Below are 25959 nucleotides of genomic sequence, written 5' to 3'. Positions count from 1 at the left end.
TATGTACAAAAACATCCATGCATCGAGAGAATGTGTGCATTAAAATGAATATACAGTGGTACCTCTGGTTACGAACTTAATTCGTTCTGGAGGTCCGTTCTTAACTTGAAACTGTTCTTAACCTGAAGCACCACTTTAGCTAATGGGGCCTCCACTGCTGCTGCGCCGCTGCCGCATGATTTCTGTTCTCATCCTGAAGCAAAGTTCTTAACCCAAGGTACTATTTGTGGGTTAGCAGAGTCTGTAACTGGAAGCGTCTGTAAACCGAGGTACCACTGTATCAGTGAAAGTAACATATAAAATGCATTTAGGGAAAATTCCTTGCAAAAATGTGTGTCAGTTCAAACTGTATTTAAAAATGTGTTTATTAAAAGACATTCACACTAAAATTCTCTTGCAGATTTTTTAAAATTCAAAATGCTATGAGATGTGAAGAGCTGGATTTAAGACTGACAAAAACGAAAAACATTGAGAACTGAAATTAACAGGTCCTTCCATCCCTGTTTAGGACTTGGGTTGCTGGGGCAGAGCCAAACTGCAGAAAAAGTGGAGATGCTTGACCAGCAGCTTGATGAAGGCAGAGGAGCAACTTCTAAAGGTCCCTGGGTGATTAAGCAAGGAAAGGGAGCAAGATAACATGAGACAGTGGCAGGAGAGTGCAAAGACAGAGAAAGGAAATAAAGTTGGTCTAGGGAGAGTTGAGTTTGGGAGGGGGGCAAGGAATCATAAGTGATTGGGCAAGCAAAGCCCCAAAATAATTTATGCCAAATGAAGGAATTATGAGAAGTAACATAAACCACATCAGGAGTGAGCTACAGCAGAACAGAAAAGAAGCAGTGGCTGGTCTTATATCAGCATAATTAGCTAGGGGTGAAGGAATTTAAGTTAAGAAAGGATTGTATGATGATGCGAACTCCAAACTCATGGGCAGGCCCCAACATTTCTAGCTAGTGTGGATAAAACATCCTTGTCTGAAACCCTTGCAATCCATTGCTATCCACTGTTGACCATACTGAGCTAGATGGAGTGATAATCTGACTCAACACAAGACAGCTTCCTGTGTTCATACCCAAAGTGAATATTGTCATTATGCTTCGGTGTGATTCATCTTGTTGTCCACATTTCCTGCCAGTCAACTTCCACTGGGGTGGCAATGTTCTTCACTGGGTGTGATTAGTCACTTTCTGATGTAGAAAGCTGTAGAGTTTTCTGTCCTCAGAGGAGTCTCATCACCCGTCTCTGTGTGAGTCACTGCTGCACATTTCCATCCTTCCAAGTAAGAGCTGTGCCTGGATCAGTAATTCACTGGGAAACACAGGGGTGGGGGATAAAAAGCCTAGCATTACACATGAAAAGGAAACACTGTTGGTTTCATAAGTGAACTTCATCTCCATCCAGAAGGAAGGGGAAAAATATTCTTAACCAGAAATTTGGGGGACATTGCTCTAATAGTTGGAGGCTTTAGGACTTTCACTGTAAATGGAACAGATTTCTAACTTGCAAGCTCTGAATAAAGAGCCAAGCTTAATGCATTTGAAGTGCAGGAAAAAGTGGATGCACAAATGGGGATATTTATAGAAATGACATGTGCCTATATCTTGAAGAGGTGCTATATGATATTATGGGTAAACTGATCTGCTAGAAAGTTGAAAAGGAGCTAATGACCAGAGAATGGAACAGTCCATTTCATCTGTATGCTGTTTTGCTAACAATTTAGAATGTACCTACAACTGCACTTCAGATAAAATTTTAGGCAGACGGATAACATCAAGGGAGCTACATCTTCAGATTCTCAAAAATTATCAGCCAGGACTGAAAATCATGAAAATGGCAGATATAGTGACGATAAAACAGTCCCTGTTCTGCAGAAGGATAGCACACAACCACTAAGGTTCCTAAGAAGTGGCATTGTAGAAGGGGGACACAAGAGTGCCCAGCTTTGGGACTTCTTCTTTTGAGGGGGCAGCAGGAATGATTGTCTCATCTGTCCACTAGCTGGGGGAAGTTATGGGGCCTCCTCACTCTGAAAGGTGAAGGATGTGTTAATGAGATTCTTTGCCTTTCTAGTTAAAAGTAAAAGGTTGCATTTCATCTGGCCTGGAGGACTTTTGATGAAGCTCAATGTGTTCTACAAGCTGCTTCCCAACCCTCTAACTAACACTCTCTGTTTTCCCTATCAGCCCAGTGGGTTTTTGAAATTCTCTTTCTTTAATGAATGAATGCATGCATGCATTAAGCAGAATAGATGTCATGTAGTCAATGTGCATAACAACCAGCCAATTTGAATGTTCACCAAATCTCATGGAGAATGTGGACATAATCCATTCATGAATAGAGAATTGTACACATTTCCTGGGAGGCCTCCGGAACTGTGCATATTTTGGAGAATGTACAAAATCCAGTCAATATTTGCATATTTCCAAAGGCCTGTTGGAGGTTATATATGTTTACCAATAAATGTGTAGAATTCCCATTGTGAATGGATTACTGTATTTGTACATTCTCCCTAAGGCCTGGTGAATGTTCACAAGAAGCACATTAAACAAACCATTCAACTCATATTCCCCTTAACACATGTGTGAATGAAACAGCAGCCCCTACACTAATAGGTTTTGAAACTTAGGTAGAGTAGAGTGGGTGCTGCACAGTAAGCGAATGGTGTGATGTATGTAAGGTTTGGGAAGTGGGAAGAAGTAGGGTGTATAGGCTTAGTACAAAGGAGCAGTAGCAAGGCAGAAATCAAATCTGACAGGATCCAATTGTCTGTCAGTGAACTTTACAGTCTGGACATTGTGGTTCAATGCACATTCAGCAAAGCAGCAGTTGTTTACTACAGCACCAGCCAACAGGGCCAGCCCTACCATTAGGCTACAGCCTGGCAGCAGCTGCTGGAAAGCGCAGTGCAGTGGTGAGGTGTTCTAGGTCCAATGCAGGGCTTCTCTATCTCTCCGATGCAATGGGGGACACTCGCCCATCAACACGGCTGAAGTAAGTTTGAACTGTTCACCCAGTTGGGCTATATATGTAGAATTGGTGGTAGATCATAGGCACTGCAGACCAGGATGGCTGTAAATTTGCTTACCGGGTTTATTTCTATTTATGAGCCTTCACCACTTCCAGTGGCTTTCCAGTATCAAGAAGACTTACTATTTATTGGCACTGTGTGTGAGGACAATGATACTCTGCAGTAAAAAGAGAGGGGCAAGACGAAAGAAAATTACCACATCCAAAGTATATTATCCCACACTGCATTGCACAAATGACTGCTATCATTAATAAATTAAACCAGGATTTCAATGGTGATATTCATCAGCTTCGAAACTCCTGTCATATGATTGCTGGAGACTCTAACGAGTTGCTTCTGTACCAGCATCAAAAATAAAACTTTTTGGGGAGGAAATGAACCTTTATTTTGCCCCAATGTTCTGGTAGCTTAAAATTATAGCTGCATCTCTTTCTCTCCCTATCTGATGAATGGAAAAGAAGGCAGCGTTCTGAACTTCTGCAGGGTTTATAGATGCAATGATTCACCCTTTCAGCCATTGGTAGCTGTGTGATAATAAAAGATAAATCGGAGATTGCAAGAAACAACAAACCAAGAAAATATATTTGAGACAAAGTAATCTGCTTCAAGGCTCTTCTTAACATTTGTAATTTAAGTCTACTGTGCCTCCAGGGTGGACTTATATTTCCCATTCTTACCTTATGGAAATGGTAGACAATGCATTGCCCTCCAGGGGTTGTTGAACTACAATCCCCATCATTTCTGACTTTTGGCTATGTTGGCTGTGACTGTTGACACCTGCTGTCCAGCAACACCTGGGGGACACCACTTTTTTTTTTAAATAGCAAAGCATATAACCATCTTCAGGAACAGGTTTAGCACCTCATATATTGTTTGTGAAAAGGAAACTATGCCCAGTGGTGTATTTGTGTAATTAATTTTCTTATACCCCTTTTCCTTTGGACTTAATGATATCACATAAGCCTTCTTTACATGATAATGTGTATTACTGCTCTTCAAAATGTGGTAAGCCAGTCTTGAAGCATTTGGGTCCTACTGCTCATTTTGCTGCAAAAGACTTTGGACTTCTTCAACAAAGTTCTGGCCTGATGTACCCTCTCCTGGAGACAAGCAATGGGATAAGCTTCAGAGGCTGGCTGCTGCTGGTAACCAGTTGCTGGATGGATGGGTGAGATCTTGGTCTAGAGTTCACCCCATAACTCTCCTAAAGTGAAAATGCAATATGTGAAAATAATTTTCAGCTTAGGTAAATGCTGAAGTTGGCCACCAACTTGGATGACATTAACAGAGGATTAGATAAATTCATGGATAATGCTATCAATGAGTGCTGGTCTAGGACCTGGGAGATCCAAGTTCAAATTCCTTCCACAGACATGAAGGTCAGTGGGTGACCTTTGGCCAGTGATTATCCCTCAGAGGAGGGAAAGAGCCATATACACCACCTGGAGCTCCTTTGAAGAAATGTGGAATATACCTGTAATAATAAATAAAAATAGTTAATAAAATTGTAGAAAGCTGTAACTACCTCTGAACACCAGTTCTTGGGAATCCCAAATGGCAAGAGTGCTCAGGTCCTACCTGAAGACTTCCGATGGACATTTGACTGGCCACTCATTGGGAGTTTATTTTTTAGTTGCAAACTGATGTGGAAATGTGGAAAAATGAGAAACCAAGAGAAAGCAAAATGGTATTCTTTCTAATCCCTAATTCATACCTGCAGATCATCCGTTGACCGGAATGCTGTTGCTAGATATTTTCTTGGAAGGTTACCATAAAAGTATACTGAGTGTCATTTTCATTTGTTGCAGAAGTCACAGGAGTGAATTGTGCCATCAACTCTTGAATGGTGTCTTCGCAACTCTGATTCTGAGCTCAAACAGGCTTTCAATAGAATCCAAAGCCAGACACGGCAGGTCAGGACTCTTTTGAATTGGATCACCTGATTATGATTCTGCCAATCAGAAGAAACAGAAGCTGTAAACAGACAATAAATAGGCTTTAAAATGGGAAAGTCCTGAAAATAGCCAATTTTATGCTTCAGCTGTGTCAGGCAGTTTAGCACTAATTAAATTTTGCACCAACCTGCCTGAGGTTATGCCATTAACAGTGCTAATATATATCTAGATATAAATAAATACATCCTGGGCCTAATGTGTGAGGAAAGCAAAGTATTTTTGATGGTACAATATAATCTAATTTATGCTCATTTATAAATACTTCAAGCTACATTAGATCATTTGCTGTACTGAAATAGTTTCTCAGCAAAATATGATATGAGCTCTCCCAAAGGTTTATTGCACAGCAGGGGGGGGGGGAGTTGAGCTTATCTGCTTTCACAAATGCATTTTCTCTACATCTCACAGAGAAGCATTTGCAATTTGGCTCTATGCTTGTCCGTACTGGTAAGATTCCCAGAATTTCAGTACCAGACCAAAAATGTCAACACAAAGGAGACAATTCACACAGACACAGTAAACTGGCTGCAAGGCTATGATCTTTAAATCCTTTACAGTGCACCCCAGCATAAGAAATCTACCAGGGCAACTGTTTCCACCCCTATGCCTGAATGGAGAATAAGATGGATCAGTATCATCCAAAAATGTGTAGAGTGGTGAAGCCACCACTTGCTTTGCCCCCCCCCAAGGCAAATTAGGGATAGATGACACTTTTCTGTGACCAAAGTAGCTAAATTTGACTTTTTAAAAGGGGTTGTCTTGCCAAGAACCTGCCCCCAAACCTCTGAGAGACCATTCTTGTTGGGCCAGATTGTGCCTAATGAGAAGGGGGTAAAAAGAAGTTTGCAAGGTAGAATAATGCCTTCATTTCTGTAAGGCCAACCAGCCTGAGCCAGCAGAGTCCCAGTTCATACCAGACACCACTTGAAATCTGAGGAACAAGACAAGAATTTGAGGCTCTCTGTCTCTGCAAGTTCCAAGCCCATAAAATATTACTCAGTAGCAGTTTGAACAAGAGGCCCAAGTATCCAAGACTTTTACCAGTGTTAAAGAGGTAGCTTTATTAAGAATAATTAAAAATAGCAACATTAAAAATAGAACCTGTACACCAGTGCAAAATAGGATTACAAAATACAGACCACAAAGGTTCATTACCAAATGGTCAAAGACCCTGCAGGAGCTTGTCCCTCTGCAATGGTGAGTTGTGGCTGCTCATGTTGTAGAGGCCAAGCAGGAGATCTAGCAGCATCTCCACAGGAGGTGGCCGCCAAGGGGAGTAAGAGGGATGGTTCATTGAAACCACCAGGCAGGAGGGAGAGGCTGCAATAAAAACTCTGAAGGAACTTCTTCAGCAGCCTGGATGAGCTCACAACTGGTGCATCAGAGCTGTGCCTCAAGGTTTTTGAGATGTTGCTCCTTCATATCTGCACCCAACAGACATTTCCCACTCTAGAGAAAGCTTCTGGGCGGTGCATCACAGAGGCAATAGTGGAAGAAATAAGTCTTCTTCACTGCCACCATTGCTACAAACTTAGGACTCATCCACATTTACCTTCTGTCCCATGCTATCTAGGCACAGGTCCATTCTTTCCTGGTCCATGTCTGACTGCCTCCCCACCCCACTCTCTGCCACTTTCCCCCGGAAAAGCTGTCCTTTCCCACTAAATTGGAGCAAACGGCAATTTGGGTTTTCTATGGATTTGCTGGTTGCTCTGATTCAGTGGTAAAGAGTGGATTTTTGTGGGGAAGTACCAGGGAGAAGAAGGGACGCGGGTGGCGCTGTGGGTAAAAGCCTCAGCGCCTAGGGCTTGCCGATTGAAAGGTCGTGGTTCGAATCCCCGCGGCGGGGTGCGCTCCCGTTGCTCGGTCCCAGCACCTGCCAACCTAGCAGTTCGAAAGCACTCCCGGGTGCAAGTAGATAAATAGGGACCGCTTACTAGCGGGAAGGTAAACGGCGTTTCCGTGTGCTGTGCTGGCTCGCCAGAGCAGCGATGTCACGCTGGCCACGTGACCCGGAAGTGTCTCCGGACAGCGCTGGCCCCCGGCCTCTTAAGTGAGATGGGCGCACAACCCTAGAGTCTGTCAAGACTGGCCTGTACGGGCAGGGGTACCTTTACCTTTACCAGGGAGAAGAGAAGAGAAGAGACTTGGACACAGACCTGAGAATCTGGACTTGTGCCTAGAAATGCAGAACGAAGGTAAGTGTGGATTTGCTCATATCCAGCAAAACGAAGATTGGGAGGATAGCTGAACTACCTAGTCTTAAAGCAAAGCAGGGAAGTGTTCTTGATTTATTAACTGATTTATTTCTTTATCCATCCAGCAACCAGAGGCATGTACATTTTGATTTTCTTACAACAGTTCCACGATGTACTGGGATAGCTCAGTTGGTAGAGCATGAGACTCTTAATCTCAGGGTTGTGGGTTCGAACCCCACATTGGGCAAAAGATTCCTGCACTGCAGGGGGTTGGACTAGATTACCCATGTGGTGCCTTCCAACTCTATAATTCTAGGGTTCTATAAAGCGGACCAGGTTGAATGACTCAAGAGTATCAGATGAGTCCCAAAGGATCAAACCAACATTCCATCTAGTCCAGAACCCTGTTTCCTACCATGGCTATCCAGTTCTCCTTGGAGTATCTGCAAGCTGCATATGAGAGTAGCTGCCCTCTTCTGCTACCCAACAAACTTCAAGTAAGCATAGATTTGAAAACAAAACTTTCAAGCTCTAGTCTGTCGACTCTACTCACTTACACCACATTGCCTCCCTTATTAGTTCCATGTCTGACAGAAAATCATCTAACTTTTCTTTGAACTATTCCTCCCTTCTTCAAAATTATAGAGAGTAAAGTAAATAAATATATAGAGAAGCCCCTTCCATGCCCAGCTTTAGTGATGTGTCCAGTTGATTTCTATTCCAAGCACCTCTCCCTTGACAAATATCACTGTTTCCCAACATCAAAGACCCCCAATAGCATCCTGTTGGACCAGGCACCATTTTCTAGTGATTTACCGAAGTTACAGCCTGCATCTCTGATAAACTCCCATTGCCTTAACAGCATTCCTACTTAATCGAGTGACAGAATGTTGGCAGATCTAAGATCCTCATCCATGGGAACTCAGTTAGAATAATAATACAGGCGTCTGTGGCATTTAGCCCATCTTCTCTGGGTCATGCTCTGAAAGTAGATGATACAGGAATCCTTGCTGAAGCTGAGTAAGTCTGGGTTTCATAAGCCCCTCAAAGGGAGACCACCTGATAATTTTATGTCAGCATGGGTGTCACAGAGAGAAAAAATAGGTTTAGATATACAAATTATATGTACATCTATAAAGGGGAAGTAGACTTCAGATCTGATTAAATGATTCTTGGCATCTGGCTGCATCACAGAACTGTTAGCAAATAAACTATGCATGGAGACAGTTACAGCAGTGTACAAAAATGTGTTAATGCCTGTTTGTAATTTGATTAATAGTATACTTTCTATTTAGTAAGATATTTGTGATAGATATATGCACCTCTAGAAGCCTTTGTACAAATACACAGTTTATACAGGCATGTACAACCAATGTGCACTGTCTAGACTAGGGGTAGCAAACCTAGGGTTCTGCTGAGGTTGTTGGACTCCAACTCCTGTCAGCCTCAGTCAACATGGCCAATGGCCAGGGATAGTGGGATTTGGAGTCCAACAGCATCTGGAGGACCATTGGTTCCTCATCCCCAGCTTAGACTAGGATGGGGAGATCAAAGTTCAGATCCCCACTAAGCCATGAAGCACACTGGGTGATTTTGAGATACTCCCTCTCTCCCTCTCAGCCTAACCTACCTAACAGGGTTGCTGTAAAGATAAAATGTACTCCACCTTGAGAATGGAAAGTTTGGCTATAATTATATTTCATTCATTCATTCATTCATTCATTCATAGGTTATTTAACTCTTTATATCATAATCATTAAATTTATTACTCACCCTTTACCAGCAGGATTCAGGGTGGGTTACAAAAATTACCAACAGTTAAAACAGATTACAACCATAGGAATAGGGTGGGTCCTTAAAGCACATATTTCACATGTTGAAGGTCAGGACAAAGACATGTGTGTTCAGCATTCAATGAAAGCTGTGAAGGTGACAGATGCCCTGATGTGGGGAGAGAATTCCACAACTTAGGAGTTGCCACAGAGAACACCCTTTCCCAGGCCACCACCAGCCCTTGCTTCTGACAAGAGAGCTGCCACTGCTGATCTTAATACGTTGAACTGTCTGTAAGATAGAAGACAGTCTTTCAGATATTTGGGGTCTAAGTCATTTAAGACTGGAGCACCTTAAATAGGGTCAAGAAATGAGCTTGCAGCCAATGCTGCTGTTTTAGAACAGAGCTTATAGAAGTTCTAAAGGCAACCTCATCCGTGCTTCTGTTTGGTCCAAGATTTTTCTTCCATTTGTCCCATGACTATGCAGAATGGGTCTGAGAGGGTTTTTGTTTTTTTCCTCCTTTTGTCAGAACAAACATCAGTTGGGATTTCTGTAGACTGAACTTTGTTCTGATTCAGTGGTACACCATGGGTTTTCCTGGGGAAAGCAGCAGGAGAAAAGAACATATGGTAAGAAGTCACAGGACAAACAAGAAATCTCAGACGAACCAGAAGTGTGGCACTGCATTTTGGATCAGTTGAAGTTTTTGTGTTGTCTTTAAGGACAGCCCCACATAGAATACACCGGAACAATCCAGCCTGGAAGTTACCAGAGCATGGAATACTGTGGCCAAGTAATCTCTGTCCAAAAGAGGCCATGCCTAATGAGCCCACCGGATCTGGAAATAAGTACCTCTAGCCACCAAGGTGACCTGGACGTCAAGTGAAATTGTTGGAGCTAGGAGTAAGCCCAAGCTATAAACTTTCTCTTTCCAGGAGTGTGCGGAACAAGCTATCACCCCAGTTTATGGATTAGTTAAAATAGAAAACATAACAACTGTGTCTTTTGAGGATTCAGCTTCAAGTTATTGGTCCACATCCAGCATCACTGCCTCCAAACACCTGTCTAGCACCTCACCCACATCTCCTGATTCAGATTGATAAAAGAGAGAAGAGAGAGAGAGAAAGCAGCTAATTAAAGTTTTTATTTTTGAAAAAGGCTAAAATATACTAATTAGGAAAGAAGGGGATTAGGTTGCCTTGTTCTCTTTACTGTTGTTTTCCCCTAATTATAACACTGTTAATTGATTTTCAGAAAGAAACCAGTCATACTGAGAATACTCAGTTTATTCATGAAGCAGGCTACTACCTGAGAAAGTTATGGAATGTGCTATCTTGGGGCAAACGTCAGCACCTGAATAGGCTTAAACTGCATGATGTGAGTTTTTTAAAGCTTTAAATGAATATAAAACACAACAGAGGAAGGCTCTATGCCTGAATAAAGATATTTCCCTTGATCTATATACATGGAATTAAATTGTTAATAAGGAAAATGTGTAGAGATAGTCAAATTATGTATCCCCTGAGGAAACTGACTATGTTTTAGCGATAAGGCTGAGACTTGAGGTATATGTAAAAGTTAATCTGAACGACATAGTCAGCTCATTAAAGTTTATATTCTGAAAAAGCCTAAAATACCCATATGGATTCAAAATCTCATTATATCTGTTAATGAAATTCTTATTTTTCCCCCACTGTTCAATATTTCTGCTTAATGGGTTGCACACATTTTTTGTATTGTTTTGTTTTGTTTCCCAAGCTCTGCAACTCAGTTTATCTGCAACGGGAGTTTGGAGCTTTGATTCACCATTATTAAAAGATATATAAGAGATGTATAAGATATATAAGAGTTGTAATCCAAAACATCTGGAGAACACCAGTTGGGGAGACTGCTACTGGGGGTGGGCATGTTGGGGGGGTAAGTAAGCAAATGCAAGTAACAGTGTTCCACACCTCTATTCCATTCCGTTTCTCAAAAGGACTCCAAGACCTGAGCACACAATTGCATGTCATGACAGACGAAGCCAAGAAAGCAGAAAAGAACTGCTCTGGCCTGCCTTACAGCTTACAGGGGGGACACTGCCAGTAGGGCAGAATCATGTAAGCAAAAGCAAAGTCATGGCAAGTATGGCATGACCATCACAGCCAGTAAAGCAGATTAACATTCAGGTAAAGCATAAAGTAAGGGACGCGGGTGGCGCTGTGGGTTAAACCACAGAGCCTAGGACTTGCCGATCAGAAGGTTGGCGGTTTGAATCCCCACAACGGGGTGAGTTCCCGTTGGTCAGTCCCTGCTCCTGCCAACCTAGCAGTTCGAAAGCACATCAAACTGCAAGTAGATAAATAGGTACCGCTCTGGTGAGAAGGTAAACGGCGTTTCCGTGTGCTGCTCTGGTTCGCCAGAAGCGGCTTAGTCATGCTGGCCACATGACCTGGAAGTTGTCTACGGACAAACGCCGGCTCCCTCGGCCTATAGAGTGAGATGAGCGCACAACCCCAGAGTCGGTCACGACTGGACCTAATGGTCAGGGGTCCCTTTACCTTTACTTAAAGCATAAAGTACCCTATATACTTGAGTATAAGCCAACCCGAATATAAGCCAAAGCACCTAATTTTACCACAAAAAACTGGGGAAATTTATTGACTCGAGTATAAGCCAGTTCACCACACCAGAGGCTGGTGGTGGCAGTGGCCGAGGAAGAACAAGCAGCCTGAAAGGGCTGTTTTTGGGCTATTCATTCCTCCTCTGCTTCCACCGACAGCAGCAAAGGTGGAAGAGGAGGAAGGAGCAGCCCAAAAGGACCCTCACTCGAGTATAAGCCAAGAGGGGCTTTTTCAGCATTAAAAATGTGCTGGAAAAGTCGGCTTATACTTGAGTATATATGCTATGTCATTGGCGCCACGGACAGAAAACTCTTGAATATTCTGGTTGGAGCATTCTCACTCACACAGAGGAAAAGCTGTTGCCACAGCAAGATGGAGGATTCATAAAGGTTAGCAATGGCTATGTTTTGCCTTCATGGTTGAAGGCAGTATGTTTCTGAATACCAGTTGCTTGAAACTGCCAGAGTGGAGAGTGCTCTTGTGCTCAGGTCCTGCTTACAGATTTCACACAGGCTTTTGGTTTGCCACTGTTATGTCCTTACATCCTTAAGACATAGAGGCCTTCTAAGGTCTGGTCTTGCTGCTTGTGACTCGCTCCCTTCTGATATGTCTGTGCTCTTAAAGACACATTTTCCTGTTCTTCAATTGATGTCTTTTTGAGTTTACTGAGTCGAAGGCTAGCAAAGCAACATCTTTCATCCTGGATGGGACAGGAGTAGGGCTTGATGGCTTCCCAGGCTTCTTCCTCATCTGTATCTTCTTCTGAGCTTGAGGGACTGAGGTTGAGAGTGGAGAACTTGGCAAGTAATGGGTGGGTCCTTGTCTGATCTAGCAAGTCTACTTTTTTTGGACTGCTTTCCATAATAGCAAAAACTGGAACCTTCCCATTAAAGCAGTGTATCTCCCATTATCAGAAGCTAGGGATAAGAATAGTGGGTGGTCATTTCCTTTAAGCTTATTACTATTCAAAATAAGAATGTGAATAAGAACATAAGAGGAGTCTGGGGGGTGAGGCCAATAGCCCAACTAGTCCAGCATCCTTTTCTTACAGTGGGCAACTATGCGTCTATTGGAAACCTGTGTTACTGCCTCTGAACACAGAGGCACAGCTTTGCCATCATGGCAAGTAACCATTGATAGCCTTATCAGTCATGAATTTGTCCAATCCTCTTTTAAAGTCATCCAAGCTGGTGACCATCACTGCCTATATATAGTGCTGATATAGGTCAATCCCTCCAAAAAACGCCTTATAGTATTTAATATTCATTCAAAATGAAACAAGGAGGAGGATAGGTGCTTAGTCCTATCCCCACTTTTCTTTCACATGAGAAATGTTGCACCTGTAAAACACTAGAATCCAATCTAATTCAATCAAAGCAGCAACTAAATTATCACAAAATGTGGTGCTAAGAAACTGAGTTTGTCAATTTTGATTACATGCAATTTGGTTGTAATTGAGTCAGTGCTAATGTTGGGAGACTTCATGCAGGAATCCTGCTGTAGCTTTTCTGTAGCATACTGAGAACTTCTGTAGCATTTGGGATGCAAACATTTATATATACACAAACTATTTGTTTTTACTCAAGTGAGTTGACTGAGTAATGCTTTATCTGCAGCATATGGGATATCATCTGATTACTTCCACGTCACTTTCCTTTGCTGGATCTTATGGGTACACATATATATTAAGATGGCCAAATAATTTAGGCACCCCGTGATTCCATTTTAAGTTCTTACAGCCCTTCGCAGACAATATGTGGGTGAGTTTGGATGTGGGATTGCACTTGGTGCCCCTACCCTAATAAAGTTAAAGGGACCCCTGACCATTAGGTCCAGTTGTGGCCGACTCTGGGGTTGCGGCACTCATCTTGCTTTATTGGCCGAGGGAGCCGGTATCCAGCTTCCGGGTCATGTGGCCAGCATGACTAAGCCGCTTCTGGCGAACCAGAGCAGCGCACGGAAACGCCATTTACCTTCCCACTGGAGTGGTACCTATTTATCTACTTGCACTTTGATGTTCTTTCAAACTGCTAGGTTGGCAGAAGCAGGGACCAAGCAACAGGAGCTCACCCCGTCGTGGGGATTCAAACTGCTGACCTTCTGATCGGCAAGTCCTAGGCTCTGTGGTTTAACCCACAGCGCCACCTGCGTCCCGTGACCTACCCCTAATAGTGATGCACTAATTGGCTCTTAACAAGATGGTGTCCACATTCAGACCATACGTTTGAAGCACTGATACTACTTTAAACAATCATGGCTTGCTCCAAAGAATTCCGGGAGTTGCAGCTTGTTCAGGGTGCTGAGAGCTGTTAAGACCCCCTAGGAGATCTCTGAGAGTAACAGTTATCGGAATGGTTTAACAGCGAACTCTGGGGATTGTAGCTCTGTAAGGGGAATGGGGGACTCTTAACAAGGCTCTGTGCTCTTAACAAACTACAGCTCCCAGGATTCTTTTGGGGAAGCCACAACTGTTTAAAGTGGTTTCATACATACTTTAAATGCATGTTGCGAATGTCACTGATATCTCCTCCAATACTTGCTTCTGTACATGGAACAGAGAGGAGGGTGATTTAGGCAAAAAAGAAAAAAAGTAAAAAAAAAGCATTGCACAGCCTTGTGGTCAAACACCAGATATGATCATGTGGCTCTGCCCCTTTATTGCCCTTGGTCAGTAATATGTTGCATACACCTGCATCGTACATCACAGGCAATAGTGGCTGACAAAATATGGTGAAGAATGCTGCTTCCTTGTGGCATTCTCCCCCCCTCCACTGCCAACCCCTTGGATCAGTGCATCATGACTGAAGGCAAGTAGCAATTGAATTGAATGAAGGAGAAGCTTCATGAAACATTGCAGAGAGACTCCACAAAGTCTCCCAGCCCACCACTCTCTTTTCACTTTCATTGATTTGCTCCACATTACAATGAATTACAAGTGTGTTTGCTTCTCACTGCAGTTATGGTGCAGTTAAAGTGAGCTGAGATTTATGGAGAAAATAACTCTAGTCCTCTCAGTGCCTTTGGACAATTATGATACTTACTTTTCATTGAGTGGATGCAGCACAAGCCAGCCTGGATGTTCTTGAAAGCAAATAAGTAACTTGTGGAAGAGATCTGTCTGTTCATCCTAGTCCCAAGAGTGCCAGCACAGTTAAATATGATAACAAAATATGATCAGCAAGAAGAATCTGCCCTCCCCAAATTTACTGCCCCCTTCAGAACTGGCAAAGCTTAAACTCAATGAGGGTCAGAGAAAGTAGACAAGGAGATAACAATTTCATACAAATATAGAATTTGTCTATTCATAGAATAATAGAATTGAAGATTGGAATGGACTGCAGGGGTCACCTAATTCAATCCTCTCCAGTGCAGGGATTTCCATCACTGAAGTACAAGATTTAGTGAATCCATATTCAGTAAATCCCTATCTGTATCATTTACTACCACCACCACAACAAGTGTTGTTAGAATAGTATAACTATCCAAATATACATACCTACTGAATTTTTAAAGCATGCTTTCCATTGAGTTTCAGTATGTTAAAGCAAGCAACTGTTGTGACAATAACAATGATTTTTTAAAACAACAACAACACAACAACCAGTAATTATATCCCACCCCATAGTGGGGCTGGACAACATTGTTAATGAAATGCATTGCACCACAGCTGCTTTTTGTGTGTGGTGGGGACCAAATAAACCAAAAAAGTTGCACAAGGGTACAATAATTTTACAACATCATCAGAGCCCTGATTATGATTCACAGCTTTTCTATGCTCACTGAGCTTTTCCATTAACACCACTGTCTATACTTTTTGTCTCCACAGGGAGAGTTGCAAATGTTTCAGGTTTTTCAAGTTCTGTGCTATAAGTTGTCAGGCCGCTAGAAGAAGATGGTAATCTGTTCTTTATACTGTCAGTTCTTCTGGTCCTCATGAAAAACAGTCAATAAAGCCAACTGTGGTGTTCATTGAACAGCTTGTCATGCGATGAGGCTTGTTTCATTAAAGACTCCCATCAAAAGTGTTATTCTTATTGCAGGTGCACCACATGTGGTAGAAACTCCTGGTTTTGTTGCATCCTCTGATACCTATTTATTGAACTGGATAAAGAATTGTATTTTTCTTCTTGCATTCTCTTCCTACATTATTGTTAGCAACTTAGGGCATAGGATCATAGAATTGTAGAGTTGGAAGAGACCCCGAGGGTCATGTAGCCCAACCCCTTGCAATCCAGGAATCTCAGCTTAAGCATCCATGACAAATGGCCATCCAGCACATATGGTGTGCAAGGTACACCATGCAAGGCAGCACACATGGTTCTCCTCCACCCCCCCATGTTATCCTCACAACATCCCTGTGAGTAGGTTACTCTGAGAGGCAGTGACTGGCTGATGAGCACCCAGTGACCTTCATGGCTGGCTGGGGTCTTTAACACTTTTCACTCAGATCCCAAACCAACACCTTAACCACAACGCCACACTTACTATATTCATACATAACTATTCTTTGTGATTTATATAACTGATTTATATAATTAATCAGTGCATATGGTTTATTGTCTACATTTTTGTGTGTATGAATGCCTGTGATATGTTTGTTTGTTTATTTAAAAAAATTAACTTGAAGTGGCAAGATTTAGGGGTCATTTTGCTCCTCCACCCCAGGGAATGAGAAAAAATCTAGTAATTTGCGAGAAGGTGCTTGCCTGCAATAAGCAGCAGCACATTTCCCTTTCTCCCCTTCCTTTCCACGCTACATCATGACAGAGCACAGGGATGGACAAATGCAGCAATTTCAGTTTTTCTCAGTTTCTTATTTCTTAAATTCAATTTGTATTGACCACAGAACTCCACACCAACATTTCTTAACATGTTTGTGTGCATTGCTCCCTCAAATAAACACACATCTTGTGTACAAGTCTGATGAGTTTGAAAGCAATTCCCCCTATTAAAATGCATTTTATGTTATTTTCACTAATATATTCATTTCCTTGCTCACTTTCTCCTAAATATACACAGTTTCAGAAATATTTGCAGTTGTGGTTGTTGAAGAACTGCATCAGAAAGTTTAGAAAGAGGTAAATTATAAATAGCTGTGCTTTGATTCATGTAATTTTTTTGGTATGTGCTAGTTAGGTAGGTTATCATTAGAATTACTCTATGATTCCTAATCAGCGCCATTTCAGGGCTTTGTGTGTGTCAGAGACTGTGCTGAATGTAAGCTTCCACCAACACAGCAATGGGCTCAATCTCAGTGGATGCAGTCAAGCTTTCTGGGGCAAAATTGTCTGGGGCACAAAATATATTCCTTCTTTACCTTAGACAATGGGGATCTCCATTGTTAGGGTTATGTGCTCCCCCCCCCCCACAGTTTTTTTTATTCCTCTCCTTGAGCTATGGATGCTTGAATATCTCAGATTTGTGTTTCCCCCCTCATTTTCCTAGCTTTGTTCAGCCCTTTGCATCTCCATATCAGTTTGTGATTTTTTTTAAAAAAGTGATCATAAAAATTCCTCCACATTTTCATGCAAATTTCTCTAGCCATACACATTTTATGTTCAGTTTTGCAACATTACATGCAAAAATTTTCCCTTATATAATGCATTTGTGTATGTTATTTTATTTAATATATACATCTATATGCACACTTTAGGATACAGTATACATTTTTTGTGTACATTATTTGGCATTGCAAAATTCAGTGAACTGCAAATTATGAAGGATGTCTGTGTTTCAGTCTTCATATTGTTTAGGAAAGTGTGAATTAAGTATGCACACCTTTCAGTATGAACTACCTGGCACACAGCTTGCTTTCTCCTTTGTAACTCAGCTGCTACCACTGATTAATGCATTAATCAGCTCCAAATCACACTATTTCTTTCCATCTCATAAACTTCCCCAGGTCACCAGGGAAAATAGGCAGCCCTTACCCTAGGAACACCTCACAATTATCCCCTATACTTTCTCCCACACATGCAAAGTTAATTGCTGACCTAAGTTGCAGATTCCGTCAAGATGGATGCAAAACCTGCCTCAACCCCCGTGACAATGGTGACGATGGGGAATGGGCCTCCTTGACAGACATCCCATTGGGTCGGGTGGTGGTGGATTCAGTGTGCACTGTAGAGATAATTAATTCATATGGCATGTTTAGCATGACAGATTCTTTACGGGACTCATTTCACTACTGTCTCAGTTCATTACTGTCACTTCATTGCTGACAGCTGGTGTAGCAAGAGATAGAAGTTATAAATCAGGAAGGTCTTCCTGATTCTCTCCTCTGGGTTGAGCTCTTAGCCAAGCTTCTTAGCCAAGCTACCTTATTTCAACCTCAGCCTCTCTTTCTGTAATATGGGGCTACTAATATGGAATCAGAACCATCACTGACCCTGGTTAGGGAGGAGACTAACTTGTGCCCTCAAATGCAACTCAGAAACTTCAACTGGCCCAAAATGCAGGCAATGAGAGATTTTACGTTCTTGGGCTCCATGATCACTGCAGATGGTGACAGCGGTCATGAAATTAAAAAATGCCTGCTTCTTGGGAGGAAAGCGATGACAAACGTAGACAGCATCTTAAAAAGCAGAGACATCACCTTGCCAACAAAGGTCCGTTATAGTTAAAGCCATGGTTTTCCCAGTAGCAATTTATGGAAATGAGAGCTGGACCATAAGAAGGCTGATCGCCAAACAATGGATGCTTTTGAATTATGGTGCTGGAGGAGACTCTTGAGAGTCCCATGGACTGCAAGAAGATCAAACCTCTCCATTCTGAAGGAAATCAGCCCTGAGTGCTCCATGGAAGGACAGATCGTGAAGCTGAGGCTCCAATACTTTGGCCCCCTCATGAGAAGAGAAGACTCCCTGGAAAAGACCCTGATGTTGGGAAAGATTGAGGGCACAAGGAGAAGGGGACAACAGAGGACGAGATGGTGGGACAGTGTTCTCGAAGCTATGAACATGAGTTTGACCAAACTGCAGGAGGCAGTGGAAGACAGGAGTGCCTGGCATGCTCTGGTCCATGGGGTCACGAAGAGTCGGACATGACTAAACGACTAAACAACAACAATGTGGAATCAGAACCATCACTGACCCTGGTTAGGGAGGAGACTAACTTGTGCCCTCGAATATGACTCAGAAACTTCAACTGGCCCAAAATGCAGCAGCCAAATGGCTGTTAGTGGTTGCCTTTAGAACTCATATATACCCTGTTCTAAAACAGCTGCTCTGGGCCCAATTCAAGATGATCATGTGAGTGTTTAAAACCCTCACTTAGGCCAAAAATATCTGAAGGACTGCCACTTTCCCCACAGACTCACCAAAGTAATAAGTGCAACAAAGGGGCCCCTCTTCATAATTCCAACACCCTTAGAAGCTTTTTGGAGTGGCTGGTTAGAGAATATTCTCTGTAGCATCCCCTAATGGTGTTTCATTTAGGGTGATACAGGCAGTTTCCCTGCACTGGGCACCGAGCCAAGGGCGTACAAAATTGAGAAGATCCATAATTGAGAAGATCAATTTGGGGGCATGAAATTTTGGCCTCACATAGGTTGCCATATTACGAAAGTTTACCAAAATCGTGAATTTTCAATTTTTGTAACCTGCCCTGGGATCTGTTGGTGAAGCGTGGGTAACACAATATTAATAATATTGAGCATGCCAAAGTGCTACATAAAGGCTGAGCATGATATATTATATATTCACAGCAACCCTCTGAAGGAACTCTTATTGTTTACCCAGTGAGATCTGCTGTCCCCTTGAGGCCACTGGAACACACCTTGAAAAGGTTCTTATTGAAAGGAATTCGTGTGCAGGGGAATTGTGAAAGAGAGTGCATGATAGCTAAATGTCCAGGAGCAGTGTACCTCTGACTATTCCCACCACCACCACCACCCGTGGGTTGAATAAGAGGGGAGGCCTATCATCTCCAAAAGTGCCTGGTTGTGCACTTTTCTCAGAGGGTTCTGGTTGGCTCACTAGTAAAACACCAGATTTGCAAACAGAAGGTCCCAGGTTCAATCCCTAACATCTCCAGGTAGGACTGGGAATGTCCCATCTGAAATTCAGGAAAGCCATTGGTGGTACATAATACTGAGCTGATGGTCTGACTTTCAGTATGTGGCAGCTTCCTATGTCCATCACTCTCTCTCTCTCTCTCTCTCTCACACACACACACAGAGAGAATAGGGAGTAGGTACACAAGCAAGCACACAAAGTGTGCAATGTTTCCTGAGAAGAGGGAAGAACTGAGCCAATTAGGGGAGACACTAACATTATGGGAATCTGATGGGCTAGAAGTGGGAGACCATTCTCTTTAGGGAAGGTCCATAGCTCAGTGGCAGATAATGTGTTCTGCAGGTTCAATCCCTGGCAGCTCCAGCTATAGTTTGGAGAGACCCTTTGCCTGGAACCCTGGAGAGCTTCTGCCAGTCAGCACAGATAATACTGAATCAGATGGGCCAATGCTGTGACTCAGTTTAAGGCAGTTTCCTACATTTTACTGTGAACTAGAATTCAGTGGCTGGAAGATGGACTACATGTACCATAGGCCTGATCCAGGAATGCTCCTTTTACATTGTTGCGCAGACGCTCCATTCTTTGTCTGTACCTGCTTTGTTACTCATCTGCACCTGCAAGCAGTCTTTCAGCTACAATTTCCATTAAGGTGATGCAGAACAAAGCAAAAGGCAGCAGAGAGCAATTAACTTGGCATCTCCAATACTATGAATGATATATTCATATGAAGAGCTTTAAGCAGCTGTCTTTGACTGAACTAAGGTACATTTTGAGCCAGGAGCACCAAGCAAGTTGGGTAGGAGGAAGCACCTACAAGCCCAGTCACTTCAAACGGCATTTCCCAATGGATGTGTCCCCTTGATTCCCATAGTTTGCTACAGAGGAACTGAATTCCATATTATGTGGCTCAGGAGCTCCGAGCACGCCTCTTCATGCCTTGATGTCCCTCAGCATCAGTCTCAAGATGGCAATATGGAAATTCCCATGCTAAAGAAAGCATCGCACATGCCACCTCTGTGGATCGAGGAGACCACTTTCTCCCTGTCTCTGTCTCTGTCAATTAATTCACAGTACGAGTTTTATAGTTCTGAAGACTACTGAAAACTATATGAAGAAAAATAAATTGTACCCTTATGTGAAAACAAGTCATGATAGGATTCCATTGAGATTGGTATGAAGAATGCACTTACTTTTACAGCCAGTGAACCTCCCCGTGTTTAGTGAAGGAGAAGAGAGGAAAGAGGAGGACAGCTGTAGTGATTATACATAGATTTGTTTTCTTCTTTTTAAAATATGTCTTTTATCTGAAAATTTGTCTTATTTTACTTTTTATTTCAACATTAAGAAAAAGTGTCATGGTGTTGTATCACATAGAATCAAGAATAAAATTTATTAAACAAAACAAAATAAAAATGCATCACAGATCAGTGGCTCACCTCTCAGGGGAAACCTGAGAGAACAAGTGAGGCTTAAACCTAAATATATACCGGTATATGCAAAAGGCACCTGCCTCAAATTCATTGTATGCATATTGCAAAGGGCAGATTCCACTACACTCAAGGACCTGGTTTTAGTGGATATAAGCTAAACTTTGGAAGCATAAGGTATTATTAATATCTCTTTCCCCAGGATCAAAGTGACTAGGCAGGGGTATATAAGATATGGCAGTCTCAAAGGTAACCTGTTCCCAAGTTGTTCAGGGCTCTATATGCCAATAGCAAAATCCTTAAACCTGGCCTAGTAGCAGATTATAGCCAAATGTCCCAGCACAATGGTCCTAGGTTAGACCAGAAGGTTAGACCAGGGAGCAGAAGGTGAACAACTGGTGGAGGCATCATCATTCAAGGCTGTGATCATTGAAGTGCTGGTGGCAGTAGGCACCAAGCAGGGTTCCATAAATGGAGCCATGCTAAGTGTACACTAAAATCTTTCACTATCCCTCAGCTCAAGACATCACCTGCCACTTTCTGACTCATGGCCAAAGCAAATGGCTGTCTGGTTTAGAAACAAGTCTATCCAAAGAATGTAAGAAGAGCCGGCTGGATCAGGCCAATAGCCCAACTATTACTTTTTTAGCAATCACTCATGGCTGAGTAGGATTGCCTTCCATGAACACAGTCTTAATGGTGTGTCAGTAGGTGACTGTGGAGGCCAATTTTGGATCCATACATCCTTCCAAAGTGGGGACATAGGTTTCCAGGTAGGAGTTGATCACAGTGAGGATTTGCCAAGTCTGCCTTCCTCTTAACTTGTTTCTCCCTTTCATCCTGAGTTTGTGCTTCTTCAAAGTCCATGACACCTTTGGTAAAAGCTATTCTCCAATTGGAGTGCTCGCAGGCCAATGTTTCCCAATTTTCTGTGCTTATAAAGCATTTTTTAAAGATTTGCCTTGAGAGAGTCTTTAAACCACTTTTGTTGTCTACTGGCATTACACTTTCCATTCTTAAGTTGGGAATATAGTAGTTGCTTTGGAAGACGATAATCAGGCATCTGAACAACATAACCAGTCCAACAAAGTTGATGTTGAAGAATCATTACTTTGACACTGGTGACATTTCCTTCTTCCAGTACACTGACATTAGTTTTCCTGTCTTCCCAAGTGAAATTTATATCTTTTTCAGAGACACCATTGATGGAATATTTCAAGAAGATGGAGTTGTGTTTATAAGTGATCCATGTTTCACAAATATACAATAAGGTATGGAGGAAGTCCTGTTTAGGGAAGTTTTTAATGTTTGAAGTTTTATCGTGTTTTTAATATTCTGTTGGGAGCCACTCAGAATGGCTGGGGAAACCCAGCCAGATGGGTGGGGTATAAATAAATAATAATAATAATAATAATAATAATTATTATTATTATTATTATTATTTTGGTAGCTTATATTATGTTATATTATGTTATATTATATTATGTAGCTTTGTAAACAAGCATTTTGGTTTCCCTGTGAATGTCCTAGTCCTCAAACACTCTGCGCTTCAATCTGGATAAAGCCGCACTAGCAGAGCTCAGACGGTGCTGGATTTTGGCATTGATGCTGGCCTTTGTGGAAAGATGATTGCCCAGGTAGGAAAAGTGAGTGACATTTTCCAATATTATACCATTAAGTTGGATTTGAGGCACTGAGGAGGTTGATTTGTGCATGTTGGTGCAGCACTTTGGGTTTTTTGCATGTTGAGCCAAGCTTTATTAAAGGTTTTTTTTTTGTGCCCAACTAGTCCAGCATCTTGTTCTTACAGTGAACAATTAAATGCCTTTGGGAAGCTGAAATAACAGGCACTAAGAACAACACTCAACTCACTCACTTCACCAACTGGCATTCAGAGACATGCTGCTTCCAGCATTGAATGTAGATTTTAGCTATTCATGGCTAATAGCTGTTGATAACTTTGTCATCTATTAATTCATCTAATCCCTTTTCAAAGCATTCCAAGTTGGTGGCGATCACTACTTTTTCTGGCAGTGAATTCCATAGTTTAACTATGCGCTGTGTGAAGAAGCATTTTCTTTTGTCACAAATCTCCCAACGTTCAGCTTCATCAAACAGCCTGCTCGCCCTAACTTTATGTAGCTATGTATCATGGTACACACAAGGTCCTGTGAAGTCGCTAATCACCCAAAGCCTGCTTGATTTGGAAACATACTTACCAAAGAGAATTTGCGTATTTTCACTTGAGGGAATACTTAGCTTTAATGTGTTCGTTCATATTCCTATTGAGCTTTCATTACATAGGGCCTTATCAAATAGCTTCGCATCCCGGAGCGTCGGTTGTTTGCTTCAAAAGGCCACTTTGAAATGGAAAGGCATCATTTCTCATTCCGATTTCTGATTCTAACACTTGCTGGCAATTAAGATGATTCAGAGCGTGTTCCCCAGTTCCTGTTTGTCACCATAGAAACCTGTGTTGAACAGGAAACTTGCAACATTGTTTAATTAAAGCGTAGTTTCTTTAAACCCCCCCAACCCCCCCAAAAAAACCAGAAGTCTTAATTCGGACATGGCTTGGTCAAAAGAATGCAATTTTTCATCTCCTTGTTGGCACACAAAATGCCATCCATTGGCTTTTCATTTCCCATGGTAGTGAAACAAACTGCTTCAGATTACTAAACAAGCAGATTAAATTTCTTTCCTTTTGACTTTTAGAAATGCCTACATTTATCCCAAATTGGAGCCAGGAACACAAATTGGATATAAACTCTCTGGACACAATTTCCTTCATTGACCATTAAAATCTGTTCCATCCTTACAGCTTGTCTAGGGGGGAAAAATTCTTACATACAGCCAACAAGGTCCCCATAACAGATCACTTTATTAGAATTATGAAATAAAATATTCTGATGACTGGGAATAGCCTTTGTCTTTGTTTTAAGTAAACTCATATTTTATTTGTTTCATTTATATCCCTTTCTGCTAAGGCCCGCGGGCCAGATAAGGCCTGACGGACTCGTTTATCCACCTCACGGCGAGCCCCGCCACCCGCTGCCGCTACCCTCTCTTACCAGTGCTGCACTGCATGGCTGCCCACTTCCGGGTCGGAGGAGCACCGGAAATAGCTTGTGCACATGCACAATCATTATTTCCGGTGCACATGTGCACAAGCTATTTCCGGTACTCCTCTGACCTGGAAGTGCGCTGGAAATAGTGTGTGCACACGCATATGGGCACACACTCCCCTGCCCTCTGGCCCACCGCATGATCAGCGCTGGAGACACCGGCCCAAGGCACCGCACGTTTGCTGACCCCTGGCTAAGAGTCTCAAGGCAGCATGCCCCCTACCATTTTAATCTCACAACAATCCTGTAAAGGGATCCTGTGTCTACAAGACCCCATGTCTGTACAGATATAAATCCTATTGCATTCAGTGGGGCTTATTCTCAGGTATGCAGGGTTAGAATAGCAACCTACAATATTCTACAGATATCTGAGGACACGTGAGCCACAAAGGTTTCCCACCACCAAGATACCTTGGGGTGGGTTTAAAGAGGAGATGGTGCCATCTCTAGTGATATGTATGTATCTACATCCAGATAGACACACCAGGAATTCTGAAGCACATGTAGGAAGGCATCTTTCATTTTTGCTTTTTTTCTTCTTCAATTCCTTTGAAGTAAACTGCATCAGGGTATTTGGCTGTCTGTCTCTTAATCTGGTTCCAGTTTCCATTTATTGAAAAGGGAAGGGATCAATATGTGTTTAGAAAGGACTGTGCACCGGTGGTGGCAATAAACTGCTAGAGAAGCAACACAGACAATATGTTGGTTCTGTTTGTGTATGTGTATGTTCTCTCTCTCTCTCTCTCTCCAAAAAATTATATCAGTCTCTGTCCTTGAGGCTTGGTTCCAATACAAAGGAAATCCAAATAGTGGGGTTGGAAAGCAGTTCTGTCTTTCGTTTTTTATTTTAAATATTCATATTCTGTTTTTATGCAGTACTGTGTTCAAGGCATCTAGCTGAAACTTCAATCTGGGTTTTTATTTTTCTAATGTAAACACTTGAATGGGGGGAACAAAGTAAAGTAGCTAAATCCACATAAGCAGCAGTCACAGCAAATAAATCTGTAAAAAGCAGCAAAAGGATGCTTTATTTGTTGGAAATTAAAAGCTCCTAAATCCCCCCCAAAAAAACCTGCAAGAAACCTGGCACCAAAGTTAGCAAAGACTGAATGCCAAGTGAATTTGATTAGAGGTCTGGGAGCCACCACCAAGAACTCCATATCTCTGATAATCATACACAACACAAATTGAATTAACAACAACAACAAAACCAACCTCAAAAGACATGGACACCCATACCAGGACCCTGAATGAGAGCTTTCTGTGTTTTTAGATATCCCACCCCATATACCTTTAAAACTTTCCCTCTTTTTTCTGGTGTCATCTGCTTTTTCAGGAAAGGCTTAAACATGTTCCCAAAGAGCAGATAATTCAGCCACTTGGGTATGATCCAAAACATTGAAGATCCAACAACCTGCACCACAACTGCACAATTTTGAAGCATAGATTCTCCCTGTTTAACAGGTTACAAGCACAAGTATTCAGATATTAAGTAAGTGGCTCCTATCAAAAGGAGAAAGTTTGTTTACAGTATATTTAAATGCCCATAACTCAGTGGTAAAACACATGTGCAGGGGGTGGATGGAGTACACATGCACATTCAACTGCCTAACGATGTCTGTGCCACCTGCCCCCCCCATGCAGCCCTGGGAACTGGCAACCCAAGCTATGCCACTGGCTGTCCCTGGTCATTTTTAGGCATCTTCTAAGAACTGCATTATTCAGACAGGCCTTTGAAACCTGAGATTCTTTGCTAAGCACCTCTTACCAAAGTGGTTTAATATATTTTATTGCAATGTTGTGGTTTTAGTCTGCATATCATCTTGTGATATTGA

At 42.2% G+C, this 25959-nt stretch overlaps 1 long non-coding RNA gene across 2 annotated transcripts; it reads right to left on the bottom strand.

The window, feature by feature from the left end:
* Positions 1–347: 347 nt before the first annotated feature.
* Positions 348–5591, bottom strand: LOC128406762 (uncharacterized). 2 transcript variants are annotated; one of them, XR_008328608.1, is made up of 4 exons: positions 4740–5591; positions 3703–3819; positions 3083–3182; positions 348–1305 (listed from the first exon to the last, which is right to left on the bottom strand). It is a non-coding gene; the product is annotated as an uncharacterized LOC128406762 (long non-coding RNA). The 2 variants fall into 2 exon arrangements; XR_008328607.1 differs by having other exon boundaries at positions 3703–5591.
* Between the last annotated feature and the right edge of the window lie 20368 nt (positions 5592–25959).

This window comes from Podarcis raffonei, chromosome Z (genome assembly GCF_027172205.1).
Source record: "Podarcis raffonei isolate rPodRaf1 chromosome Z, rPodRaf1.pri, whole genome shotgun sequence".
Taxonomy (NCBI): domain Eukaryota; kingdom Metazoa; phylum Chordata; class Lepidosauria; order Squamata; family Lacertidae; genus Podarcis; species Podarcis raffonei.
Note: the sequence above shows the minus strand (reverse complement) of the source record. Positions and strands in the feature narration are given on the sequence as shown.